General features: G+C 46.3%; 1 protein-coding gene and 1 pseudogene across 1 annotated transcript in view; both read right to left on the bottom strand.

The window, feature by feature from the left end:
- Positions 1–26,212, bottom strand: part of ISYNA1 (inositol-3-phosphate synthase 1) — a 64,377-nt gene extending 38,165 nt beyond the window's left edge. The window contains exons 1-2 of the mRNA XM_063914740.1: positions 26,120–26,212; positions 23,310–23,430 (exon numbers count right to left, since the gene is read on the bottom strand). The gene's annotated coding sequence lies outside the window, so the exon portion shown is untranslated. The remainder of the gene's footprint in view (positions 1–23,309; positions 23,431–26,119) is intronic.
- LOC134953899 (5S ribosomal RNA) lies at positions 18,494–18,612 on the bottom strand (annotated as a pseudogene).
- Positions 26,213–27,896: the final 1,684 nt, after the last annotated feature.

Here is a 27,896-nt window from a genome sequence, read left to right as displayed (position 1 = left end):
ACCACTGCTACGCTGCACCCCTCTCCCCACACAGACTACACTATCGCCGCTACCCTGCACCCCCCACACTACATTACACTAGTGCCGCTACCCTGAACCCTTTTCCTGCACACACTACCACTGCTATCCTGCACCCCCCCCCCCCGCACACACATTACACTAGTGCCGCTACCCTGAACCCTTTTCCTGCACACACTACCACTGCTATCCTGCACCCACCCCCCCGCACACACTACATTACACTAGTGCCGCTACTCTGAACCCTTTTCCTGCACACACTACATTACACTAACACTGCTACCCTGATCCCCCCTCCCCACACACACTGCATTACACTCGTGCCGCTGCCCTGAACCCTCTTCCTGCACACACTACAACTGCTACCCTGCACCCCCTCCCCGCACACACTACACTATCGCCATTGTGCTGCACCCCTCTCCCTGCGCACACACTACACAAAACTTACCTTCTCTGGCCGGCTTCTTTCTTCATGCAGGAACTAGTCCAACGGTTAGAGGATGCAGCAGCCCGGGACAGATGACAGCGGAGCGCCGGAGCAGGTATTTCTTTGTTTTTCTTGCACCGCTGGTCTTTCAAAGCAGAAAACCAGCATGCAGCATACAGTTAATATGCTACTTCCGACCCCTTAGTACATACTGTTAATATGCCACTTTACCCCCCACCCCAGCACACATTAATATGCCACTATATCGCCTCCCACCCCAGCACACGTTAATATGCCACTTTACCCCCCACCACAGCACACATTAATATGCCACTTTATTATTTCCACCCCAACCCCAGCACACATAATGTCCCTGCTTGAATCCACCATTGATGTGAGGGCAGGGGAGAAACGATTGGCGGTGCTGAAGACAGTGACAGAGCGGAGGGGATAGAGGTGGGTAGAACGCTGCTGCCTGTCATTCTTCCAATGTCACGATGCTACGGGGAGGAGCAAGGCGGACAGGGAAGGGGAAAGGGGAGAACACTGGAGGGAGCCGAGGAGCTTCTGTTAATACTGCCGGTGCCGCTGCCTGTCACTCAGTGTGACTAGGACAGGTGCAGGCTTCGGCAGCCGGTAGCAACAAAGTGCATCAGCAAGTTACTGTAGCAGAGCGGGGAGAGTGCCTGTTGAGCCCGGCGCCTCCCTGCTTTGCAGAAGTTGCTGAGCAGCTAGCGCCGCCTCTGAGCGAGGGGGTGGGGTGGGGGCGCTCATTTCACCCAGCGAGCATGCATGCCAATCTAGAACCGGGGCCGCGCATCGCTACCGCTGTGGGGCATACACAAGGAGAGATCCGTGCCTAATATCTAAGCAGTCTAGTCAGATTGCTTAGATTTCAAGCACGGATCTCTCCGTGTGTACCCCTTAAAGCTGGCCATTCACCTACAGATTTATTGTGTGATCTGGCTGGTTGGAACAAAAATCTGGTAATGGACGAGAGCAAATAACAATTGAGCATTTGCTCCGAAATGCCGGAAAACTGACAAAAACGGTCATTCAGACAAATTGGTTAAATCAAAAGGATTTAACCAATTTGTCTGATTTACCATTTTTGTCTGTTTTTCTGTGTTTGGGAACAAATGGTCAATTGTCATTTGCTCCCATCCATTACCAGATGTTGGGTCCAACCAGTCAGATTGGACAATAAATCTTTAGGTGTATAGGCAGCTTAAGACAGTACAGCAATTTATACATACTTGGGATAAGCATATGAATATCCAGAGGTTAAAGTGAGCCGAAAGAGGGCGAAACTGTGTTCCGTCAGTTCCATTTGGAGCCGGAACGCAGTTGCCTCTCCTCCGGCTCACCTAACCCAGGGAGAAGTCGGGCGCCCACTGAGGTTTTGTTACCAGCGGGCGCCCGGCTTCTTCCTCTCAGTGAGCTCCGGCTTCCGGCTCAGGCAGTGTATGCATGCGGTGCTATGGGAGAGACGTCATGACGTCTCTCCCATAAATCCGAACAGCGCGGCGGCCAGTCTGAGGGCAGCAGAGGTCTGGAAGCAGAAGTGGGGCTGGTGAGTATTGTTTTTTTTTTTGAGAAGCTGTATGTAAGCCACCCAACAAAAAGGTTTCTCGTGCTATATACACACAAGTAGTTGCTATCCCGTCCTTTTACAATCATGAGACATGAACCCTTCCCAGTAGCGTCCCCTGCCGGGAACACTGGGAAACAGGGGTCAGAGTGTTGCTCCGATATCACAACTGCTCACATGTTATTGTTCCATGCCAAGTAACAGTGACGTAACATGGATTGACCTGATGACGCACGGATTACTTACATCTGTTACTTGCAGGAGGTACTTTCCAGCGGTAAACATCCACATTGTTTGTGTGTTACTTGTTGATGCATTACCAGACACCAGTTGCTGCCATCAGAAAGCGCTGTTGTTAGTTCTCATTAGTACAGTAAGTTACAGGCAGCAGACGCTAGATGGCGCTGGTCCTGCTCCTCAGTGCAGAGTTACAGGCAGCAGACGCTAGATGGCGCTGGTCCTGCTCCTCAGTGCAGAGTTAAAGGCAGCAGACGCTAGATGGCGCTGGTCCATCTCCTCAGTGCAGAGTTACAGGCAGCAGACGCTAGATGGCGCTGGTCCATCTTAGTGCAGAGTTACAGGCAGCAGACGCTAGATGGCGCTGGTCCATCTCCTCAGTGCAGAGTTACAGGCAGCAGACGCTAGATGGCGCTGGTCCATCTCCTCAGTGCAGAGTTACAGGCAGCAGACGCTAGATGGCGCTGGTCCATCTTAGTGCAGAGTTACAGGCAGCAGACGCTTGATGGCGCTGGTCCATCTCCTCAGTGCTGAGTTACAGGCAGCAGACGCTAGATGGCGTTGGTCCATCTCCTCGGTGCAGAGTTACAGGCAGCAGACGCTAGATGGCGCTGGTCCATCTTAGTGCAGAGTTACATGCAGCAGACGCCAGATGGCGCTGTACCTTCTCCTCAGTACAGAGTTACAGGCAGCAGACGCTAGATGGCGCTGGTCCATCTCCTCAGTGCAGAGTTACAGGCAGCAGACGCTAGATGGCGTTGGTCCATCTCCTCAGTGCAGAGTTACAGGCAGCAGACGCTAGATGGCGCTGGTCCATCTTAGTGCAGAGTTACATGCAGCAGACGCTAGATGGCGCTGTACCTTCTCCTCAGTACAGAGTTACAGGCAGCAGACGCTAGATGGCGCTGGTCCCGCTCCTCAGTGCAGAGTTACAGGCAGCAGACGCTAGATGGCGCTGTACCTTCTCCTCAGTGCAGAGTTACAGGCAGCAGACGCTAGATGGCGCTGGTCCATCTTAGTGCAGAGTTACAGGCAGCAGACGCTAGATGGCTCTGTACCTTCTCCTCAGTACAGAGTTACAGGCAGCAGACGCTAGATGGCGCTGGTCCACCTCCTCAGTGCAGAGTTACAGGCAGCAGACGCTAGATGGCTCTGTACCTTCTCCTCAGTACAGAGTTACAGGCAGCAGACGCTAGATGGCGCTGGTCCACCTTCTCAGTGCAGAGTTACAGGCAGCAGACGCTAGGTGGCGCTGGTCCATCTCCTCAGTGCAGAGTTACAGGCAGAGGACGCTAGATGGCGCTGTACCTTCTCCTCAGTGCATAGTTACAGGCAGCAGACGCTAGATGGCGCTGGTCCATCTCCTTAGTGCAGAGTTACAGGCAGCAGACGCTAGATGGCGCTGTACCTTCTCCTCAGTGCATAGTTACAGGCAGCAGACGCTAGATGGCGCTGGTCCATCTCCTTAGTGCAGAGTTACAGGCAGCAGACGCTAGATGGCGCTGGTCCATCTCCTTAGTGCAGTGTTACAGGCAGCAGACGCTAGATGGCGCTGTACCTTCTCCTCAGTGCAGAGTTACAGGGAGCAGACGCTAGATGGCGCTGGTCCATCTCCCCAGTACAGAGTTATAGGGAAACAGCAGACGCTAGATGGCGCTGTGCCTTCTCCTCAGTGCATAGTTACAGGCAGCAGACGCTAGATGGGGCTGGTCCATCTCCTTAGTGCAGAGTTACAGGCAGCAGACGCTAGATGGCGCTGTACCTTCTCCTCAGTACAGAGTTACAGGCAGCAGACGCTAGATGGCGCTGGTCCACCTTCTCAGTGCAGAGTTACAGGCAGCAGACGCTAGGTGGCGCTGGTCCATCTCCTCAGTGCAGAGTTACAGGCAGAGGACGCTAGATGGCGCTGTACCTTCTCCTCAGTGCATAGTTACAGGCAGCAGACGCTAGATGGCGCTGGTCCATCTCCTTAGTGCAGAGTTACAGGCAGCAGACGCTAGATGGCGCTGTACCTTCTCCTCAGTGCATAGTTACAGGCAGCAGACGCTAGATGGCGCTGGTCCATCTCCTTAGTGCAGAGTTACAGGCAGCAGACGCTAGATGGCGCTGGTCCATCTCCTTAGTGCAGTGTTACAGGCAGCAGACGCTAGATGGCGCTGTACCTTCTCCTCAGTGCAGAGTTACAGGGAGCAGACGCTAGATGGCGCTGGTCCATCTCCCCAGTACAGAGTTATAGGGAAACAGCAGACGCTAGATGGCGCTGTGCCTTCTCCTCAGTGCATAGTTACAGGCAGCAGACGCTAGATGGGGCTGGTCCATCTCCTTAGTGCAGAGTTACAGGCAGCAGACGCTAGATGGCGCTGGTCCATCTCCTCAGTGCAGAGTTACAGGCAGCAGACGCTAGATGGCGCTGTACCTTCTCCTCAGTACAGAGTTACAGGCAGCAGACGCTAGATGGCGCTGGTCCATCTCCTTAGTGCAGAGTTACAGGCAGCAGACGCTAGATGGCGCTGGTCCATCTCCTCAGTGCAGAGTTACAGGCAGCAGACGCTAGATGGCGCTGGTCCATCTCCTCAGTGCAGAGTTACAGGCAGCAGACGCTAGATGGCGCTGGTCGATCTTAGTGCAGAGTTACAGGCAGCAGACGCTAGATGGCGCTGGTCCATCTTAGTGCAGAGTTACAGGCAGCAGACGCTAGATGGGGCTGGTCCATCTTAGTGCAGAGTTCCAGGCAGCAGACGCTAGATGGCGCTGGTCCATCTCCTCAGTGCAGAGTTACAGGCAGCAGACGCTAGATGGCACTGGTCCATCTTAGTGCAGAGTTACAGGCAGCAGATACTAGATGGCGCTGGTCCATCTTAGTGCAGAGTTACAGGCAGCAGACGCTAGATGGCGCTGGTCCATCTCCTCAGTGCAGAGTTACAGGCAGCAGACGCTAGATGGCTCTGGTCCATCTTAGTGCAGAGTTACAGGCAGCAGACGCTAGATGGCGCTGGTCCATCTCCTCAGTGCAGAGTTACAGGCAGCAGACGCTAGATGGGGCTGGTCCATCTTAGTGCAGAGTTACAGGCAGCAGACGCTAGATGGCGTTGGTCCATCTCCTCAGTGCAGAGTTACAGGCAGCAGACGCTAGATGGCGCTGGTCCATCTTAGTGCAGAGTTACAGGCAGCAGACGTTAGATGGCGCTGGTCCATCTCCTTAGTGCAGAGTTACAGGCAGCAGACGCTAGATGGCGCTGGTCCATCTTAGTGCAGAGTTACAGGCAGCAGACGCTAGATGGCGCTGTACCTTCTCAGTGCAGAGTTACAGGCAGCAGACGCTTGATAGCGCTGTACCTTCTCTCCAGTGCAGAGTTACAGGCAACAGACGCTAGATGGCGCTGTACCTTGTGGCTACATCTGTAATCAGAACTATAATTAGATGCCACATTTGTTGATACAGCACGATTTGAGTGACTGCCAAGATCTAATTATAATGCAAGATAAAAAAAGGAGTAGCCCTTTTGGAATAGTTGACCTTAGGCATATTTATACTTAATTTACAATTGATTGGGAAAATAAGATATCCTGATTAAATATAAATCGACAAATTTAATGATACAGTAACACACTTTACCTAGAGCTAAAAAGTCTGAGTATTTCACATCCTAAGAACTTAAAGTATAGTGCTCTCATAGACCAAAGTTAAATAAAATATCAAACTTTTATATAAGTCTAAAAAAAACTCATTCTTTTGTTTCTCTAAATTAAAGTGGATAAGCAAAATAATTTAAAAAGAAATAATATTTTGAGGTGATTTCACTGCTTTTTCATGGTTTCTCCAATATATATATATATATATATATATATATATATATATATAACGGTTGGTAGGCGGCACTCATAGGTCTTTAAATCAATGATCTACTGGAAACCAGATAGAGCTACGTTTCGATTTGATGAAAATCGTCGTCAGGCATAAAATACAAACATGTGAAACATACCTTTATAGATAGAGATTACCCTGTGTAAGCGTGTTGGCCGACCGGCCGCCGGAAACTTCCGCCACGTCATCAATCCCGTTCCTACCATTGATCGACGTGTGGCGTGTAAAGAGTGAGACAGAATAGAACCCGTTACCAAGGATACCCTATCAACAGGAAACAGAAACATAGTAAAGCCGTGGATGTCTAGGGTTTAGCAACAGTATCTCAAAACTAGTTACATAAGGCTAATATTTAAACTGACTTAATGAAATTTCCGATATCAAGGAATGTACTGTGCAAACAATGAACATGCACCGGCTGGAGGCAATTGTGAAATGGTGTAACTGGAAACAGGGGAAGGCTTTTGGCTATTAGCACTTTAGGCATGTTATTCTTGAGAAGAAAAAAAGTCTCTATAGCTAGATGAAACAGTTGAGTGTCAATAGTTCATTTAAGACGTGCGGAGCTACTGTATTCAAACGATATATCCAGTGTGCTTCTAGCTGAAGCAGAGCTCTTGCTCTGTCACCGCCCCGTTTGGTCTTAGGAATTTGGTCAAGCATCTTATAGCGCAGGGCAGACAACGTGTGTCTGGCCGACTTAAAGTGCTTGGCCACCGGTTGGTCTATTTGTTTTCCCTCTAATATGAGTTTGATGGCACTTCTATGCTGTGCCATTCTTTCTCGGAACTGGCAGGTGGTTTTTCCAATGTATAGTAGGTCGCAAGGGCAGCGGATGCAGTATATTACAAATTTGGACGTACAAGTGAGAACTTTATTGATGGTGTGACAGGACGGTACCGTACGGAAGCACTCGCCGCTTGCCGCGTCCCGTCGACTGCGCACAGAATGGAAAGTCAAGCCGCACGAGGCCTGACCACATAGGGGATTCCCGCTTACCGTCAGTAACCGCCTGTTACTGACTCCACCCACTGCGCTGTGGGCGGATTCTCGCTGCCACCACCAAACTCCTAACCTGCCGTGGCGTTTGGAACCACGGTTCTGCTCTGTATGTGCCGACGCACTGCTTTACCACACCTGTGTGGTGTCGACGAATCCCCACTAGCCACTTGCTAGGCCTCTACCGGTAGCTGGCGGAAGGCGGAGCTTGGAGACGTCAGGTGCTTCCCTGGACAGCCGGAGAACGGGGCTAGGTTTGGCCTAACCCTGTAGGTCACAAGATGAAGCAGTCTTCTTGAGGCAAAGATGTTTATTGCTCAAATAACCTTTAAAAAGGCTCCTCCCTATTGCTAGGGGCAACAGCATACAATCAAGATGTTTTCAGCAGAAGAAGATGTTACAATACACTCTGGAGGCACGCAGGTCTCCTTTTTATGTCAGTTTTCCACACAGTATCACAGGGGGGTAAGCCCTCCCTGTCTTCTCCAACCAATCAGGTTATTTTACAAAATACCAATAAATTACATTTTACAAGGATATAAGTGCAATAAAACAATATCCTCCTTCCTGTCAGCCAGACAACGTTTGGTATCAGATTAACATTCACTATTGATAAATTTATCACATATCTTCAAAATACAAATGTGTCTGGTCATTCCCATCTGCAGGCAATCCCAGTGTTTAAGATTACAACAGGAATAGCTACAATACAAACAAACGGTCTTCCTTCCTGTATCTGCCATTCGGATCGTATATCACTTACATCCTCTACATGAAACAGATTCCAAGCCCATAGACCCAGTGATTAGTATCTCTCTCTAAGGAACTCACACATCAAAAGGTATTGTCCTTCACACCTCACTGCTAGTACAGGGCCCTTAGCATGCCCCTTCCTATTTCCAGAGGATAAGAGTTGCTTATTCAGACATCTATATTAACTGCATTTTTCCTTTAAATATACACCAAGCCTGTCTTGAATATAAAATAGATACAGTTAAACATGTCTTCCTGCAATGGTGCACAGAGCACTACATATGACATGTTAAAAGTAAAACACATAATTAAACAAACTTTTAAACAGTCAGCAACATGGCGCTGGGCACGAGGGTTAACCCCTTCAGTGCCGCAGACGCCATTACACGTGTGGCTGGCTAGTCTCTCCGGCCACAGATGGTGTCACCTATTTCTAGATATAGGCATGTTGTACATCCGAGACATTTGTAATTCCCTGGTTTCCGGGACAAAAAATGAGATGGTCTATTTGTTTTCCCTCTAATATGAGTTTGATGGCACTTCTATGCTGTGCCATTCTTTCTCGGAACTGGCAGGTGGTTTTTCCAATGTATAGTAGGTCGCAAGGGCAGCGGATGCAGTATATTACAAATTTGGACGTACAAGTGAGAACTTTATTGATTTTAATTCTTTTGCCGGAATGCGGGTGTAGGATGGTGTCACCTATTTCTAGATATAGGCATGTTGTACATCCGAGACATTTGTAATTCCCTGGTTTCCGGGTCAAAAAATGAGATGCAGTATTCAATTTCAAGTTGGAGATGTCAGTGTGGACTACTTTGTCCTTAATATTCCGCCCCCGTGTATAGCAGGGTAACAGCGGAGTCCCCATAAGGGCTGGCAGGTCTTGATCATTTTGTACCATCGGCCAGAATCTTTTTGTTCGGGAAATTAACTGATTGGTGGCTGTGGAAAAATTGTTGACATATACGATGGACTGAATGGTTTCTTTGGTATTTTTTATTTCTTTAGTGGTATTACTGATTTTTGGTGCTTCCATGGCTCGCTGTCTAGCTCTAGTTAAAAGGGAATTAGGATATCCCCGTTGTAGGAATTTTCTTGTCATGATATTCATTTGTTGAAACTCATCCTCTTGATTACTGCAAATCCGTCGAACTCTTAAGAACTGTGAGTAAGGAAGTCCTTTCTTGAGTGAGGTTGTATGGTGGCTGGATGATAACAGTAGATTATTGCAGTCCGTTGGCTTACTATATAAGGAAGTTTGCAGTGTTTCATTATAATGACTGACGTTAACATCCAGGAAATGAATACTGTGTTCCTGGATCTCAAAAGTAAATTTGATGTTAGCGTCCCATACATTAATTTCTTCCATCATGGAAATTAATTCTTGCTTAGATCCTGTCCAAATCATAAATATATCGTCGATATAGCGAGTGTAAAAGGCTATCTTGCTCTTATACTCGTCTATATCGAAAAACAAATGCAGTTCAACTATGAACATGAACGCATTTGCGTACACCGGAGCGGCCGTAGAGCCCATAGCGCAACCGAGTACCTGCAGATAAAACTCATTGTTAAACAGAAAGTAGTTTTTTGCCAAGGTCAGTTCCAATAATGAGAGAAAAAAGACAATCTCAGGTCCTTCATAGTGGGGATTATTGGAAATAAGCATTTGAACTGCCCGTAGCCCCCTGTCATGCGGAATATTTGTGTATAGGCTACTGACATCACATGTACACAGCCAATACGAGGGAGGGAGATTTTCTAAATTCCTGAGATGGTACAAAATGATCAAGACCTGCCAGCCCTTATGGGGACTCCGCTGTTACCCTGCTATACACGGGGACGGAATATTAAGGACAAAGTAGTCCACACTGACATCTCCAACCTGAAATTGAATACTGCATCTCATTTTTTGACCCGGAAACCAGGGAATTACAAATGTCTCGGATGTACAACATGCCTATATCTAGAAATAGGTGACACCATCCTACACCCGCATTCCGGCAAAAGAATTAAAATCAATAAAGTTCTCACTTGTACGTCCAAATTTGTAATATACTGCATCCGCTGCCCTTGCGACCTACTATACATTGGAAAAACCACCTGCCAGTTCCGAGAAAGAATGGCACAGCATAGAAGTGCCATCAAACTCATATTAGAGGGAAAACAAATAGACCAACCGGTGGCCAAGCACTTTAAGTCGGCCAGACGCACGTTGTCTGCCCTGCGCTATAAGATGCTTGACCAAATTCCTAAGACCAAACGGGGCTAAAAGCACGCTGGATATATCGTTTAAATACAGTAGCTCCGCACGGCTTAAATGAACTATTGACACTCAACTGTTTCATCTAGCTATAGAGACTTTTTTTCTTCTCAAGAATAACATGCCTAAAGTGCTAATAGCCAAAAGCCTTCCCCTGTTTCCAGTTACACCTTTTCACAATTGCCTCCAGCCGGTGCATGTTCATTGTTTGCACAGTACATTCCTTGATATCGGAAATTTCATTAAGTCAGTTTAAATATTAGCCTTATGTAACTAGTTTTGAGATACTGTTGCTAAACTCTAGACATCCACGGCTTTACTATGTTTCTGTTTCCTGTTGATAGGGTATCCTTGGTAACGGGTTCTATTCTGTCTCACTCTTTACACGCCACACGTCGATCAAAGGTAGGAACGGGATTGATGACGTGGCGGAAGTTTCCGGCGGCCGGTCGGCCAACACGTTTACACAGGGTAATCTCTATCTATAAAGGTATGTTTCACATGTTTGTATTTTATGCCTGACGACGATTTTCATTAAATCGAAACGTAGCTCTATCTGGTTTCCAGTAGATCATTGATTTAAAGACCTATGAGTGCCGCCTACCAACCGTTATATACTGCAGCAACACTTTGCACAGGAGGGCACCGGGCACCATATATCTTGTTACAGGGAGTGCCGAACATCCATCCATTCTATATATATATATATATATATATATATATATATATTACAAAGCTGGACAAATAGCTATTGAACACAGGGAAAAAGGATTGAACATGCTTACGGAAGTGTATTTAATATTTAGTAGAAAGTTCTTTGTCCTTAATGACATCTTCAAGACGCCTCCTGTATGGAGAAACTAGTCACATGCATTGCTCAGGTGTGATTTTGGCCCATTCTTGAAGGTTCCATGGGGCCTCTTCTATTAACTCTGATCTTTAGTTCTTTCCTTAGATTTTCAATTGGATTGAAGTCAGGTGATTGGCTGGGTCATTCTAGCAGCTTTATTTTCTGTGAACAAATTGATAGTGTCCTTGGTTGTGTGTTTGGGATCATTGTCTTGCTAAAATTTCCACCCTAGTTTCATCTTCAGCTTCCTGGTAGATGGCAGAAGATTTTTTTATCAAGAATGTCTCGGTACATTTTTGCATTCATCTTTCCTTCAATGATATGAAGTATGCCAGTACCGTATGCTGAAAAACAGCCCCACACCATGATGTTCCCACCTCCAAACTGCACTGTTGGTATGGTGTTTTTGGGGTGATATGCAGTGCCATTTGCTTTCTCCAAACATGGTGTATATTATGGCATCCAAAGAGTTCAACTTTGATTTCATCTGATTAGACTATATTCTCCCAGTATTTCATAGGCTTGTCCAAATGTTGTGCAGCAAACTTTAAAACGAGCTTCGACATGCTTTTTCTTCAGCAATGGAGTCTTGCATGGTGAGCATGCATACAGGTCATGGCGGTTGAGTGCATTACTTATTGTTTTCTTTGAAACAATTGTACCTGCGAATTCCAGGTCTTTCTGAAGCTCTCCACAAGTGGTCCTTGGCTCTTGGACAATTCTTCTGATAATTCTTTTCACTTCTCTGTCAGAAATCTTGTTAGGAGCAGCTGGCCATGGCTGGTTTATGGTGAAATTAGGATTATGGCCCCAATAGTGCTTACTGGAGCATTCAGAAGTTCAGAAATCCTTCTGTAACAAATGCCATCAGTATTTTTTGCAACAATAAGGTCGCAAAGGTCTTGAGAGAGCTCTTTGCTTTTAGGAGATGTTTCTTGTGGGACACCTTGGTAATAAGATATCTTTTTATAGGCCATCAGTTGGGACTGACCCAGCTTATATTAATTTGCACTGACAAGGGGCAGGATTGCTTTCGAATCACTAATAGATTTCAGCTGGTGTAGGCTTTCCATGCCTTCTTGCGCCTCCCTTTCTTCATGTGTTCAATACTTTTTGTCACAATCCTGACTGTAGTTTTCATATTTGGTGACTTACCCCTGCCATCTGTTCCGGATCCTGTGCCTTTTTGCTCACTGAGTTAAACAGCTTGTCAGCACTATGAGTTTTCTGAGTTCTCTGCCTGAAAGGTAATAGTTAACTAGCTCCACCTATGGTGATCTCCTGTGTGAGGCTGAATTCAGTAATCTGAAGTTTAGGCCTAAAAGCCAGCATCCTATGTTTTGCAGAAGTTCAGGCTTCAGTGTTCTCTCGGCCTGCTAGGCCTCACTCTACATCACAGCCTAGTCTAGAGTACTCACATGACAGTGACTGTTCACCTGACCCAGAGTTGTCCAATCCTCTGCCAGCCTGAGACTCTCTGCATCACCTAACACTGCTCACCAATCACCAAGGACCAGGAAGTATAAGTCGGGAGACTGAGTTGGAAACTGGGCCAGTTCCTCGTGTCACACACAGCTCTGTGTGAGCTTTGAAGCTGAGCTCCCTAAAGGTAACCCTTGTACTTTAGTTCCTGTGAAAACTCTGTTCCTTTGTTAACCAGTTTGGTTTACATTTGTGTTGCCACTGATATTCACTATTTCCACGAGTCTCAACGTAAAACCACAGCTGCCGTGTTTCACCTTTACTGCTGTTGTAGTTGTGATCTCCAGAGCTCCCGTATCCCTGTGACCTCCGTGCCTCCAAGCATCCCCGTGCCTCCAAGCATCCCATGCCTCCAAGCACCTCCGTGCCTCCAAGCACCTCCGTGCCTTCAAACCTCCAAGCACCTCCGTGCCTCTAAGCACCTCCGTGCCTCTAAGCACTTCCGTGCCTCTAAGCACTTCCGTGCCTCCAAGTACCTCCGTGCCTCCAAGTACCTCCGTGCCTCCAAGCACTTCAGCGCCTCCAAACACTTCTGCACCTACAAGCACCTCAGTGCCTCCAAGCACCTCAGTGTCTCTAAGCACTTCTGCACCTACAAACACCTCAGTGCCTCCAGGCACTTCTGCACCTACAAGCACCTCAGTGCCTCCAAACACCCAGTGCTCAAAAGCGTAGTTGGTGTCTCCAGCATCCGGTACTCCTTCATTCATTCCTCAGCACCTTTTCAAGTTCTGTCTTTCAGGAGACCTCCAGCATCCATACGTGCCTCCTGTCTGCCGACCAAATCCTGCATGAGGAAAACCTAGATTCGGCCATCTCTGCTGCGGTCCAGCTGCGGTTCCTCTTCCCGGTCACCGGAAGAAACCCCGAGTCCACAACACTCCCAAACCAGGTCAGTGATAGTATTCACATAGTCCTCCAGTCACCCGCACAGACTTCACTAACACCGGGTTCACAAAACCACAGTCATGACAGTAGGAACTGGCCACATGGACCCGGCCGAAAGTGTTTGTCTGACGCAGGACCTCCTAAGCAATATTGCAGGACGCTTGGAGGGTTTGGAGTCGACTCAGCATCAATTGGCACAGTGTTTGCAGCGGAATTCGTTCTCCAGAGATTCTCTGACCTTCTGCACTAAGACTCCTGACCAACTGCAGATTTTCTACCAGATGTTATTACAGTTACAAGATCTTTTGTCTAGTATTCTTTCTGTGATGCCTGATCTCTTCAGGAATACTACCAACGTTGTTGAACCTGTTTTGTCCCATCCAGTTAAAAGAGTCTCTTCCTCTGTGCAAGGAAAAGTTGTTCATCAGAGCTATCCACGGCCCAAGCTCTCTGAAGCTGAACGTCAGCGGCGTAGGGAGCTACACCTCTGTCTTTACTGTGGAAATTCCGGTCATTTTGTTAAAGACTGCATTCTTCGTAAGCCAGGGAATGGTGACAAATCTCAGTATCATAGTGCTCATGTCTACAAGTCATCCACAGTAGCCGATCCTGCTACTGCTGATGCGGGTATCAAGAAGGCTACTCTGAAAGAGACTCAAATTTATGACTGGGGTTCCGGTGATTAAAAGACCTTATCCCAAGTTGGGTGTCCAGAGAAGAATGTTCAAGCCATATAGAGTCACAGAGGAGTCAGGGTGTCCAGCCCCAGGAGGGGCGTCTTTAGAGTGTCCAGCCCCAGGAGGGGCGTCTTCAGAGTGTCCAGCCCCAGGAGGGGCGTCTTCAGAGTGTCCAGCCCCAGTGAGTCTACAAAGTGCTGCCCAGCCAGAGAGTCTACAAAGTGCTGCCCAGCCAGAGAGTCTACAAAGTGCTGCCCAGCCAGAGAGTCTACAAAGTGCTGCCCAGCCAGAGAGTCTACAAAGTGCTGCCCAGCCAGAGAGTCTACAAAGTGCTGCCCAGCCAGAGAGTCTACAAAGTGCTGCCAGCCAGAGAGTCTACAAAGTGCTGCCCAGCCAGAGAGTCTACAAAGTGCTGCCCAGCCAGAGAGTCTACAAAGTGCTGCCCAGCCAGAGAGTCTACAAAGTGCTGCCCAGCCCCGTGAAGTGGGGGCTCTTTCCTCAGCCCAGCCCCGTGAAGAGGGGGCTCTTTCCTCAGCCCAGCCCCGTGAAGAGGGGGCTCCTGCCTCAGCTCAGCCCCGTGAAGAGGGGGCTCCTGCCTCAGCTCAGCCCCGTGAAGAGGGGGCTCCTGCCTCAGCTCAGCCCCGTGAAGAGGGGGCTCCTGCCTTAGTTCAGCCCCGTGAAGAGGGGGCTCCTGCCTTAGTTCAGCCCCGTGAAGAAAGGGCTCCTGCCGGTCCAGCAATATTCCAGGCTCCGCCTGGTCAGTCCATCCCGGTTCCAGCCGGTCCAGCAATACTCCAGGCCCTGCCTGGTCAGTCCGTCCCGGTTCCATCCGGTCCAGCGATACTCCAGGACCAGCCTGGTCAGTCTCCTTTGGCTCCAGCCAATTCAAGTATCCTTGGATCCAATACAGTCCTACTCGTTCAGCCAGAGATTTCTTCAGTTTCAGTCTTTTCAAGTTCATGTGGACTCAAACCGATTTCAAGCATTGGTCCGAGTACAGAACTTTTGTCAGTTGGTCCCAGTAAAGGACTTCCACCATCTAGTTCTAAAATTAGACTTCAGTCTGTCTCTGATTCTGTTTCCTTATCTTCCAGCACTGAGTCCACAGCTTCTGCGGGGAATTCTAATACGTATTCTCTTCATTGTCAGGATAAATTGGCTGTAACCACTAAAGTTAAGAAAAATCCCAAGGCTACTCACTTACAGTCTGAACGTGCTACAGAGCTGGATACTGATCTAAGTACAGTTTTCTCAGCTTTGTCCCTAAGCTTGTCTGAGCAACTTAATGTTCCATATGCTGATTTGGATACAGGACTTCAGGCTAATTTCGCTGAGAAGGACACCGAAGTTACTTCCTCAATCCAGTCACCAGAGTTGTTTACCTCAGTCACAGACAGTGCAGCTTCGGGGAGAATTACTAGCATCTCCATCCAGAAGATTTCAAGTGATTTCTCAGTCTTATTTGAGGACTTCAGCCAGACTACTTCAGAAGGGATAGTTTCTCATCAGCCTGACGTTCTACAAACTAACTCCAATCTAGCTTCTGAGAGTGCATCATCGGTTTCAGCCTCTAAGCTTTCGTCTGATGGTTTACCACCTATTTACTTTGATGGAGATTAATTGCAATATGCCGCTCTGGTTGAACAATTTCTCTCTCTGATGGAGTCTGATCCTTCAGGTGCAGTAACTCCTTCCAACGTTACTCAATATCTGTTCCTGGCATTCAGAGGAAGAGCTTTGGAGTGGGCCAACACGCTTTCTGAGAGTAATGATCCTGTGTTCCATGACTTACAGACTTTTAGTAATGCTGTGGTTAAAGAATTTAGTCCTAACCCTTTGGAATCTGACTCGGTAAAAGAATCATGCTCTAAAGGGAATGCAGAAGAAAGTTTGTACTGTCCTCCCAGGGATAATCTAAGAATCTCCTTCGGTAAGAATCCGACCATTAAAATTGCTTATGTAGGAGTCTCTCCTAGCCCAGAGAATTTAAAACTCCAGTGCACCTCCTTTTCATCTGCAAACTGTGTATCTAAGGGAGATTCATATCTTCCATTAGACTTGGACTCAGACTCTGAATTTGATCCAGTTCATGATGCTACTCCTTTCATGGGAGGTCCCATGTTTTCTAAGGAAGGTTTTTCGTTACAGGAGATTCCGCTCTCCTTGGTCAAAACCAAATGTTCCCGTAAGAAGTAGAGGCATCGACGAAGGTCCTAAGTACTTCTGTATGAATTTCTCAAGTTCCTCTAAGATTCAAGATGGGTGTCTGGAGTCCACCCTTGAAGAGGGGGGTACTGTCACAATCCTGACTGTAGTTTTCATATTTGGTGACTTACCCCTGCCATCTGTCCCGGATACTGTGCCTTTTTGCTCACTGAGTTAAACAGCTTGTCAGCACTATGAGTTTCCTGAGTTCTCTGCCTGAAAGGTAATAGTTAACTAGCTCCACCTATGGTGATCTCCTGTGTGAGGCTGAATTCAGTAATCTGAAGTTTAGGCCTAAAAGCCAGCATCCTATGTTTTGCAGAAGTTCAGGCTTCAGTGTTCTCTCGGCCTGCTAGGCCTCACTCTACATCACAGCCTAGTCTAGAGTACTCACATGACAGTGACTGTTCACCTGACCCAGAGTTGTCCAATCCTCTGCCAGCCTGAGACTCTCTGCATCACCTAACACTGCTCACCAATCACCAAGGACCAGGAAGTATAAGTCGGGAGACTGAGTTGGAAACTCTGTGTGAGCTTTGAAGCTGAGCTCCCTAAAGGTAACCCTTGTACTTTAGTTCCTGTGAAAACTCTGTTCCTTTGTTACCCAGTTTGGTTTACATTTGTGTTGCCACTGATATTCACTATTTCCACGAGTCTCAACGTAAAACCACAGCTGCCGTGTTTCACCTTTACTGCTGTTGTAGTTGTGATCTCCAGAGCTCCCGTATCCCTGTGACCTCCGTGCCTCCAAGCATCCCCGTGCCTCCAAGCATCCCCGTGCCTCCAAGCACCTCCGTGCCTCCAAGCACCTCCGTGCCTCCAAACACTTCAGCGCCTCCAAACACCTCAGTGCCTTCAGGCACTTCTGCACCTACAAGCACCTCAGTGTCTCCAAGCACTTCTGCACCTACAAACACCTCAGTGCCTCCAGGCACTTCTGCACCTACAAGCACTTCAGTGCCTCCAAGCACCTCAGTGCCTCCAAACACCTCAGTGCTCACAAGTGTAGTTGGTGTCTCCAGCATCCGGTACTCCTTCATTCATTCCTCAGCACCTTTTCAAGTTCTGTCTTTCAGGAGACCTCCAGCATCCATACGTGCCTCCTGTCTGCCGACCAAATCCTGCATGAGGAAAACCTAGATTCGGCCATCTCTGCTGCGGTCCAGCTGCGGTTCCTCTTCCCGGTCACCGAAAGAAACCCCGAGTCCACAACACTCCCAAACCAGGTCAGTGATAGTATTCACATAGTCCTCCAGTCACCCGCACAGACTTCACTAACACCGGGTTCACAAAACCACAGTCATGACACTTTTTCCCTGTGTTATTTCACATTATTACACATAACTTAATTTATGGACATCTATGGTTTGATTTCTTTGTGTGGATTGCATGAGTTGTTGCTGACAGTTGGTGACAATTTCATTACAATAGCCCCATTACAAATATATTTATTGAGAAAAATGTTGATGTGTTCAATACTTATTTTACCCACTGTACGCACACGAGAAGGGTTATATCCTTATCCTATGCCATCAATGGTGTGTAATGTTGCTCCCTGTTAAGGAGAGCAGAACTGGGGCGATCGGGCACAGGTCACAAAATACAATAATGTATGTACATGAGAAGACCAAAAACGGACAATTAATTACCCTTAATAACGGGAACGAGAAAATATCTAAGATTTTCTCCTATGTATGCTGTCCTTGTTGGTGGTGCGCCCAGAGCCAGAAAGTACATAGACTAAAAGTGGGAGAGAAAGAAGGCTCTTGCGCACTCTGTACAGGAAAAAGTTCCTATGAAATATGTCAAAGAATGTTTAAAACATAACTTTTATTGGTATTAATGTAAACATAATTTACCCATCTAAATGATCCATGAAAAAAATAGGGATTTAGAAAAAATATTAAAATGTTCTGGTCTCATGTTAAGACACAGAATTGTCATACCACCATTTCCCCTGACCAGTACAGATTTCTGTATTAATCGGACCGAGGAGTGGTCAAAGCATTATTGTAGGAATATCCAACTATAATCACTATTATTAAGTGGATATGTTGCTAATCAAAGATCACCAGACTTTAGCACCTGAATCACTTGACAAATGTCACAATTGTGAGTAGAAAAGACATTGGGCTGCACTGAACATTCACTGAGTAAATAAAGAGATATAGTATAGAAATAGTGGTGATACTGCTGTTGGCGAGTTCTTCTCACACGGAGAGGAAACAGATTCCTGCTCTACAACACCAAGTATTCCCAGGCAGTCTCCTTTCCTGGTACTGACCCGGCCCAACGCTGTTTAGCTTCCAAGATCAGACGAGATCGGGCGATGGCAGCGTGGTATGATAGTAGAGAATAGTATGATCAGTACGCCAATGAGAGTGCACCTATATAGGAAGTAATAGGTAGGAAATGATAGAAAAAATGAAAAACGAGAAAGAAATTGAAAGATAAGCAAAAATAGGTGGATCTGCTTTCCACGTTAGGCACGGTTCAACAGTACCCACGTCCGTGGTTCTGTGCTCCGTGGATCGTGGATGAGAGTCCACGAGACAGGTGAAGAAGTGAATGAATCTAGATTGGTGTTCTTGATTGTTAGGGTTATGACCCAGACTGGGTAATAGATTAAGTTAATGACACAGAGTATTACTGTGGATACGGTTTATCTAACAAAAATGATCACCACAGTAAATTGTTTAGGCAGCCTGCCCCCAAATGCTGTCACTAGGATCTTCCTAGGAAATATCAGTTATCACAGAGTATGGTGCTAGGCGGCGGTATTATCACCACAATAAACAAATAAGTTAATTAGGCAGCCTGCCCAAAAATGCTCTAAGAATAGTAAATGAACACAGGCATGTATATAGCATGCACAATGAATTTCCTACACAGAGAACACAGTGATGAATTTAGCATGCCAACAATTCACAATTCATACAGATCAAATGCAAACAAATGCAAAAAAATCAAACAGTATCATACAAATTCATAATCCTAAATAGGAAGAAAAAAACAGCTGACCTGTGATTAGGAATGAACCTGACGGGCTATATCTGTCAGGTGCCGCAAAGAAATAAATGAATAAACATGTAGGTAAAAATGTAAAGGATAATAATGTGCTGGCCTCTGTGGGAGACTGGAAATGTAGCCCGTATCAGAGGACAATACCTTACATAGGGAAAAAATTCTATGCTCTAATAGGCAATTAGTATAGATGCACTGGTGGTGTGCCTGAGTGTGATACTGCTGTCTGTGTGTCCACAGAACAGCGGGGGCTTACAGCACTCCAATCAGAGGGCAGACGAATGGATCAGCGCATGGTCAGGTGCAGAAGGCTGGTGCCATGTAGTCACTCCATATGCGGACCCCCGTGGGAAGACGCGTTTCACCCGTATCGGGCTTGTTCACTTCCGGGTTCAGGAGACTAAGGTTTATATATGGTTTTAAAAAATTGGTTTTTAATACACTCCAAATACAACAGTCTAATTCCTTATTAGAAAAGGAATCGGACTTTACCTAATAAAAAGTCCAACTAGATGTTTTTCTATATAATGTCCATATAGTACCACTAAAAGTAATATGACACACTTATACAGTTTTGATTTTGTTTAAACTTGTAACAATTACAATTTATTAAAACATTTTTTTACAAAGTATCAAAAAGATAAAATACTGTACATTTAGACATTTTGTTATATAGTACATTGATTTGGCAGACCTAGTTTTCACCCTTACTAGAGAGGAAACATTTCTTCCAATCACAGCTTCGCTGAATGAGTCCTCTAGTGTTTAACCCTATGCGTTTCATCTCAAAGAGGCTTCATCAGGGGTGATTCTTCAAAAATGTTTAATAAAGAAGTCATTCTAATCTGGAATTAATCATAATAGGGTCACAGATGGGAAGGAGATGTGTCAAATTAACACACAAAGGGGGTTATTCAGGGCTGGTAGCAGTTTTTGCGCTACAGATAAAATTGTATGCTGGGAGCCCCCCACCATGTATAGGGTTGCCAGGCAATGCGAACGCAATGCAATTGCACCAACGCTGGAATCCCGACACCCGATGAAATACTGGTGGATCGCCGGCCGAAATCCCCACTCGGGTGGTGGTGAGAGTAGCAGTGGGTCCAGATACTTGGTTGCACCCAAGACACCACAGCGTGCATTAGAGAGCGACAAATACACTCTAAGGAGAACATAGGAGTGTTTAATACAGTCTCTCAGCCTCTCAGTCTCCTCCATATGGGTCTTTGGTCCAATTATTGTTTGAGATTAACTATCTACTTTATGAAGCCGATTATTGACAGCTACTGTGGGCATGGGGGGATGTTCATGTGTTCTTGTCTGGGGTATTGGGGGTGCATATGCGATGCTGATTCTGCTTTGCCTCCACTTAACCATCTTGTCGTCATATTTGGAGTTTCCTTAGAAGAGTCTTTCAATGTTATTAAAACTATTTCTTAAGTTACAAATTTCTGACACTAGCTAAAGTTATTGTGGCCAGACTTGGCTTGAAGCTCTCCCTCCTGAACTCTATAAAATTGTTTGCAATAGTGAACGATACCATGAATCATGAATAGTATTTATACACTTCTAGGAAGGCTTTGCGAAAATATCATAAACTGCGGTCCCCATGGTACTTATCTCACTATGGTCATAGGAAATTCTGGGGTGCTGCCAAAACACTATGGCGCAGATGTATGAAAAATGGACATTAGGTGCCTGGGGCCGTATCACCACATTATCGTGGTGATACGGCCGGACCCTGTGCCGCAATATATCAACAGTGTGGCCGCCGATGTGGAAGGGTATTATTTTACCTGTCCCGCGATAGCGCACCTTCCACATCGGCTGGCCTGGTCTCGCTCCCAGTGTCTATCTGCGCATGTGCGCCTTTTCCCCTTCTCCCTGCTTGCGCTGGCAGCTCGAGGCGCATACGCAAATAGGCTGGCTGCTCGCCGGCACCAGATGTGTGAGGAAGGGCTGCCTCAGGGAGCAGTAGGCGCGGGCGGGCCTCTGGCGAGTGGGGCGCTGGTAGTGGGAGTAATAGCTTTACAACTGACATTAATATACACATACACACAGAAGCAAAAATGTAGGTATAATAACACAAATATAATGATGTGTCAGAGGCAATTACAAGTATCTGACAGCAGACACTTAAGTACAGTAACTTTTGGATGAACACTGCTGTGAGATGAATATTGTTTTTGTCCACGAACAATAACGTTTTCAGGGGGGAAATTAAAGTACACACAAAAAAAACCAAAAAAACAAGCAAGCTTTAACCTCACATCGCCTGCCCGGGGGAGGTGTTCCGGACCGGCGGCTTCAGCAGACGAAAAGGGACAGCAGAGGCAATCATACATTGCTTCTGCTCTTCGTCTCCCATTCAGTACAGCGGGGAAGCGGTAAGTGGCGGGGGCGCGCGGCGGCCAGTGCATACGACGTTAACACACCGTTCATACATTTGGGTGCAGTGCAAAATGCTGCATTAAGGTGCGCTGTGGTCAGCAGGAACCACAGCGCACTTTCATACATCTGCCCCTATATTTACTATGTAGTGTTTTTAAGCATGATATATTCAATTACCTATGACTTTATTCATGCCTGTATCATTAAATCTCTGTTTCTTACTGTTGGGATGCTACTCCTATATGTCTATGTTGGCTCTGGCTTGTACTTAGTTATTATTATTATTTGTTATTGCTGTTTTTGCACAAAATCAATAAATACACGTGAATCAGAAAACTAAGGGGTCTATTTACTAAGCCTTGGATGGAGATAAAGTAGCTGGAGATAAAGTATCAGCCAATCGGCTCCTAACTGTCATTTTTCAAACACAGCCTGTGGCATAGCAGTTAGAAGCCGATTGGCTGGTACTTTATCTCCAGCGACTTTGGGGGTCATTCCGAGTTGATCGCTAGCTGCCGTTGTTCGCAGCGCAGCGATCAGGCTAAAAATCTGCATTTTTGCGCATGCGTACGGGCCGCAGTGCACACGCGTGACGTACTTTCACAAAAAACTATGCAGTTTCACACAAGGTCTTGCGACTCTTTTACGTCGCTCTATTGATCGGTGAGTGATTGACAGGAAGTGGGTGTTTCTGGGTGGTAACTGACCGTTTTACGGGAGTGTGCTAAATAACGCAGGCGTGCCAGGTAAAAACGCAGGCGTGCCTGGGGAAACGGGGGAGTGGCTGGCCGAACGCAGGGCGTGTTTATGACGTCAAAGCAGGAACTAAACAGACTGAAATGATCGCAAGGAAGGAGTAGGTCTGCAGCTATTCTGAAACTGCTTGAAAAAATGTCAGCACTGTTCTGCTAACCTTTCGTTCGCACTTCTGCTAAACTTAGATACACTCCCAGAGGGCGCGGCTTAGCGTTTGCACTGCTGCTAAAAGCAGCTAGCGAGCGATCAACTCGGAATGAGGGCCTTTATCTCCATCCAAGGCTTAAGGTGCCCATACCCTTGTGAGATAATCGGTGCTAACCTTCGATTTCGACCTCATCTGTGAGAAAAATCGAAGGATTGTAAGCACGTTTTAGGTACCGAGACGCGATGCGCAGGCACGCCGCTCAAATGTCACGTCTCAAAATATTATGTGCTGCACTTACTATGTCTCGCATCACAGTGCGATCGCATGTGGTTTTAAAGAGATGTGCGATGGGCTCCCACTCGGCGGTGACGTGCCGATCACGTGATTACCATGCGATCTATTGCATGATCGCATGGTAATCACTTTGCAGTTCAGGTGCGATTTCATGGCACCTGAACTGCCGGTGCGATGCCCCCCGATGTCGCGTCGTGGGGCATCGCACAAGTGTATGGGCACCATTAGTAAATAGACCCCTATGGCTGTTGCAAGAGTAGTCTGTGCGCTAAAAAGACTAACTCCTAATGCAAGGTAGTCTGTCAGACCAGTGACATGTCTCAGATCTGTAGTATTCTCAAATTTAAATACTAAATGGACTAGACACAGACCATCATAGGAAAAAAGCTTGTTGAAGAGGTTTTTTTGTTTTATATTAATATGTCATAGCTACATTACCTTGGTAACGCCGTTTTCTTCATAGACTTGTGTAGTAGCATAATCATACTCCGCTTCTATAACATCCTTAAAATATTGCACTTTTGGGCTTTCGACCTTAAATTTTTCTGCCATGTTTAAACTGTGCAGAAAAAACAACAACATTTAGAATATGTATTCAGGAATCAAAATGTTATGGAGTAAGAAAATCAGTAGTTAAACTTTCTACAAAAACCTAAAGGCAACTTGAGTAGACTAGAGGGTACTTATCTTAGCACAGAGAGTGGAGTGATATAGAGCACTTACCAATCAGCTTTTAACTCTCATTTTACATGTTGTGTTTGAAAAATGACAGGAGCTGATTGGATATGGCTATATTTCCCTCCACCGTAGGTCTCTCCATGTTTTGATAAATACATACCTTAGAAAAATAAACACCCCAGTTGGCCTAGCTCCTCCCCCTGATATCACTATGTTGGACCAAAAAACAAGTATATTTATGAAAACATATGTAAAAACAGTATGTTACCTGCAGAAAGATCACATTTTGCACTCTCTAATAAATGTCCCTTAAATTAAAACTCTGGCACAAACCTTAGTATGACAGGAAAGGCTCTGCCTCACCCCACCGCACGTCACTAAATAATTTTGGAGGCAAGTCATTAGAAGAAATAATACAGGTATGTTATACATAACTAGCTCCTCGTCTTTGGCAGAGTTAAAATCAACATACTTGAACATTCCTTGATGCACATGCATACCCATCCAAATGATAAAATGAGGCATTCTTTACTCAGGTTTCTGATCCCAGAAGACAGGAAAGGAGTTAAGGGCCCTACACACTGGGCGATAATACTGAAAGATATGAACGAGATACCGTTCATATCTTTCAGTGTGGAGGCACCAGCAATGAACGATGCGCAGCCCCGCGCTCGTTCATCGTTGGTGCCCCGTCGCTTGTGTATGCAGACCAATATGGACGATCTTGTCCATATTTGTCTGCACTGATATAGAGCCGGGTGACGGGGGGAGTGAAGAAACTTCACTCCCCCGCCACCAGGTCGCCCGTCGGCCATATCCGCCGTCGGGCAGCTCTGCAGCGGAATCGACAAATGTGTAGGGCCCATTACTATAAAACTCCAACTTTAGGGTTAACTGATTTGTACAGCGCTGCAACATTGTTGCAAACATGGATTAGAGTTCAAAGAGTTTTATTGCAGTGGATACAAAAGATGAACGAAATGTCTACTATCTTATCAGTGACATGACAGGTCACCTGAACTCCAGCTCGCAGGATTAGTAGACAGTTTTCTATAGCAAGAATAAATATTACCACCAGAAAAGTTAATGTTAAACTTGCTAAAATGTTACACACAGGTAAGGGAACATGTATTATACACAGCTGTGCGGGTCCCTAGAAGCTAGCTCATACTGTACGCACAGTCCGGGCACAACACATGAGTTTTACTTAGTTACAATACAATGCAGGACAGGCTTCCCAGCTCACATAGGTACACGTAATATATTGTACAGGTTGAGTATCCCTTATCCAAAATGCTTGGGACCAGAGGTATTTTGGATATGGGATTTTTCCGTATTTTGGAATAATTGCATACCATAATGAGATATCATGGTGATGGGACCTAAATCTAAGCACAGAATGCATTTATGTTTCATATACATCTTATACACACAGCCTGAAGGTCATTTTCGACAATATTTTTTGTAACTTTGTGCATTAAACAAAGTGTGTCTACATTCACACAATTCATTTATGTGTCATATACACCTTATACACACAGCCTGAAGGTCATTTAATACAATACTTTTAATAACTTCGTGTATTAAACAAAGTTTGTGTACATTGAGCCATCAAAAAACAAAGGTTTCACTATCTCACTCTCACTCAAAAAAGTCCGTATTTCGGAATATTTGGATATGGGATACTCAACCTGTACTGCTTTGCAACATGTAGTACCACAGATCCCAGAGTGTCCCCGCCTCTCCTATGGCGGACCAGTGCTCCCAGGGACTGATCCTGGATAGTACGGGGTGTAGGAGGGACAGGGACCGCTCAGAAACGGGTGTGGTTCATCAAATCGACAGTATCTAGGTCGACAATGTTTAGGTCGACCACTATAGGTCGACAGTCACTAGGTCGACATGGATGGAAGGTCGACAGGGTTTCTAGGTCGACATGTGCTAGGTCGACAGGTCTAAAGGTCGACATGAGGTTTTTTTTTTTATGTGTCGTTTTCTTCGTAGAGTGACCGGGATCCCAAATTAGTGCACCGCGTCCCCTCGCATGGTGCCTTCGCTTCGCTCGGCACACTTTACCGTTCCAATCGTAGTCCACGTGGATCGTTAAGTATGAAAAAATTCAAAAAAAGAAACATTTTTTGAAAAACTCACGTCGACCTTTAGACCTGTCGACCTAGCACATGTCGACCTAGAAACCCTGTCGACCTTCCATCCATGTCGACCTAGTAGTGACTGTCGACCTATAGTGGTCGACCTAAACATTGTCGACCTAGATACTGTCGATCTTCAGACCGGATCCCTTCAGAAACAGCTGCAGCTTGGGTAGAGCCGGCGAGGGGACTGGGCTCCGAAATGAATGCAGAAGCGCCAGGCTGCCTGGACCTGGAGACCCATAGTCCCGGTGGGTGTACACTGTGCAGCTCTATAGCATTGCATTAATAGAAGCATGTGCATGAAGCTGTGTGCCTGAGGCACTGTCAGCAGCTCAGCATATCTGTACAGTCATTACAGTAAAAGAGGCAGCCAGATGGCAGAGCAGTGTATTAGTATGTAACATGATGGACGCTTACCAGCAGCTGTCACAGAGGAGATTGCAGGAGAAGAGGAGGATGCCGGCTGAGCTGTAGCTTCCTGTAGTGTCATACAGTGTTCTGTGTCCTGTATGCAGTGCGCTCCAGTTTACAGCGGCTTCATATGTCAGCCCTGAGCCTCCCTCATCCCTCCCACCCATCTCTCCACTTTCTGGCCATGCCTAATCTGGCACTCCGCCTCATGATATATACACAGTACACATGGGGCTGGGGGCTCGTGAGCTGATTGTACACAGTCATGCCCGCCGGGTGTGATACATGTTATAGAAGGCAAAGGTGTGCTTACACCATCGCTAATGACATATTCATCAGCCCAAAGCTAACAGGACACGACACCTATGTGAGAAATAATCTGCTGCACAACTACACGAGTAGTTTTCCATAAGCTCAGCCAGCTATTTCACATCTAGAAGTTAGCTTCTTATTCGGCCAGCTTCTTATTCACTTCCTATTCGAGCTCCAGCTTCTTATTCACTTCTTATTCGAGCTCCAGCTTCTTATTCAGGTCATTCAGTTTTGCAAGGGTTAATGAGTTTTAGGCAACAAATTTGACACCTGAAATCAGCAGAGGAGGGTCCCTTTCATATGACCCACATGTACTTTGCCTTGACCAACGCTGGTTTGGGCATGAAATACACTGGCAAAGTGGGCACATACACTATAATTTACCATTTTGAATAAGTAGCTGTAGTTTTGCAAGGGTTAACGAGTCTCGGGCAACAAATTTGACACCTGACATCAACAGAGTTGGGTCAGTTGCATATGCCCCACATGGATTTTGCCTTGCCCAACACTGGTTAGAGCATGAAATACGCTGGGAAAGTGGGCACCTTAAACACCATAATTTTTTATTATGAATAAGTAGCTGTACATTTGTAAGGGTTAACGAGTCTCGGGCAACAAATTTGACACCTGAAATCAGCAGAGTAGGGTCAATTGCATATGACCCACATGTATTTTTCCTTGCCCAACACTGGTCTGGCCATGAAATACACTGGCAAAGTGGTCTCGGTCACCTCCCTGGGCTCTCCTTCTCCTCCCTGGCCATGAAACAGCAGCAGGCTGTCCCGTGCGCCTCCTCCACCCCCGCAGCCGGAAGGACCTCCAGCTGTGTTGTTTGGGGGGAGGACTATTACATCCGGGACCAGGCCTGCCTTATAAGAAGTATGCCGGGGAGAAGGGGGGGGGGGGGGCGGCGGAGACGGCAGGTTGCAGCGGCCGGTGTTAAGAAGCCCGTAGTCTTCTATAGGGTATTGCCATCCAAAAATGGCGATACCCTCATGGACGATAATGTGGCAGCCGGGGCTTAGTACATATGAAAATGCTGTAAAACCCCCGAAACGGGGGTTTTACAGCATTTTTCCCTTTAGTATATCCCAGCCAAAGGGTCTTATTCAGGTTCTATAACATAAGGGTACACAATTGCGCCTGAATATGTGGTGGTAATGGTTGTAATACTAAATGACAAGTATACACTGTATATATGAAGAATAAGTGTATTTAATCTAAAACAAAATGACAGAAAGAGAATAAATGGAAAAAGATGTGAAAAAATAGAAAATTAATACATTAATGAAAGAGTGTATATATGTATATGAAAGAATTCTATACATATGTATACTTTGGTCCGCAGTCCAGTACAATAGAGTGTGGCGTCCCACCTCGTTTAATTGTGCTCAAACTTCTACCACAATGTGTGGAGGGGTATATACAACACAGTCCCAGAGGAGCTCGTTCAGTAATATATGGGGGTCAC

The sequence above is a fragment of the Pseudophryne corroboree genome, chromosome 1 (assembly GCF_028390025.1).
Source record: "Pseudophryne corroboree isolate aPseCor3 chromosome 1, aPseCor3.hap2, whole genome shotgun sequence".
In the NCBI taxonomy this organism is placed as follows: Eukaryota; Metazoa; Chordata; class Amphibia; order Anura; family Myobatrachidae; genus Pseudophryne; species Pseudophryne corroboree.
This window is presented reverse-complemented; position numbering and strand designations above follow the sequence as displayed.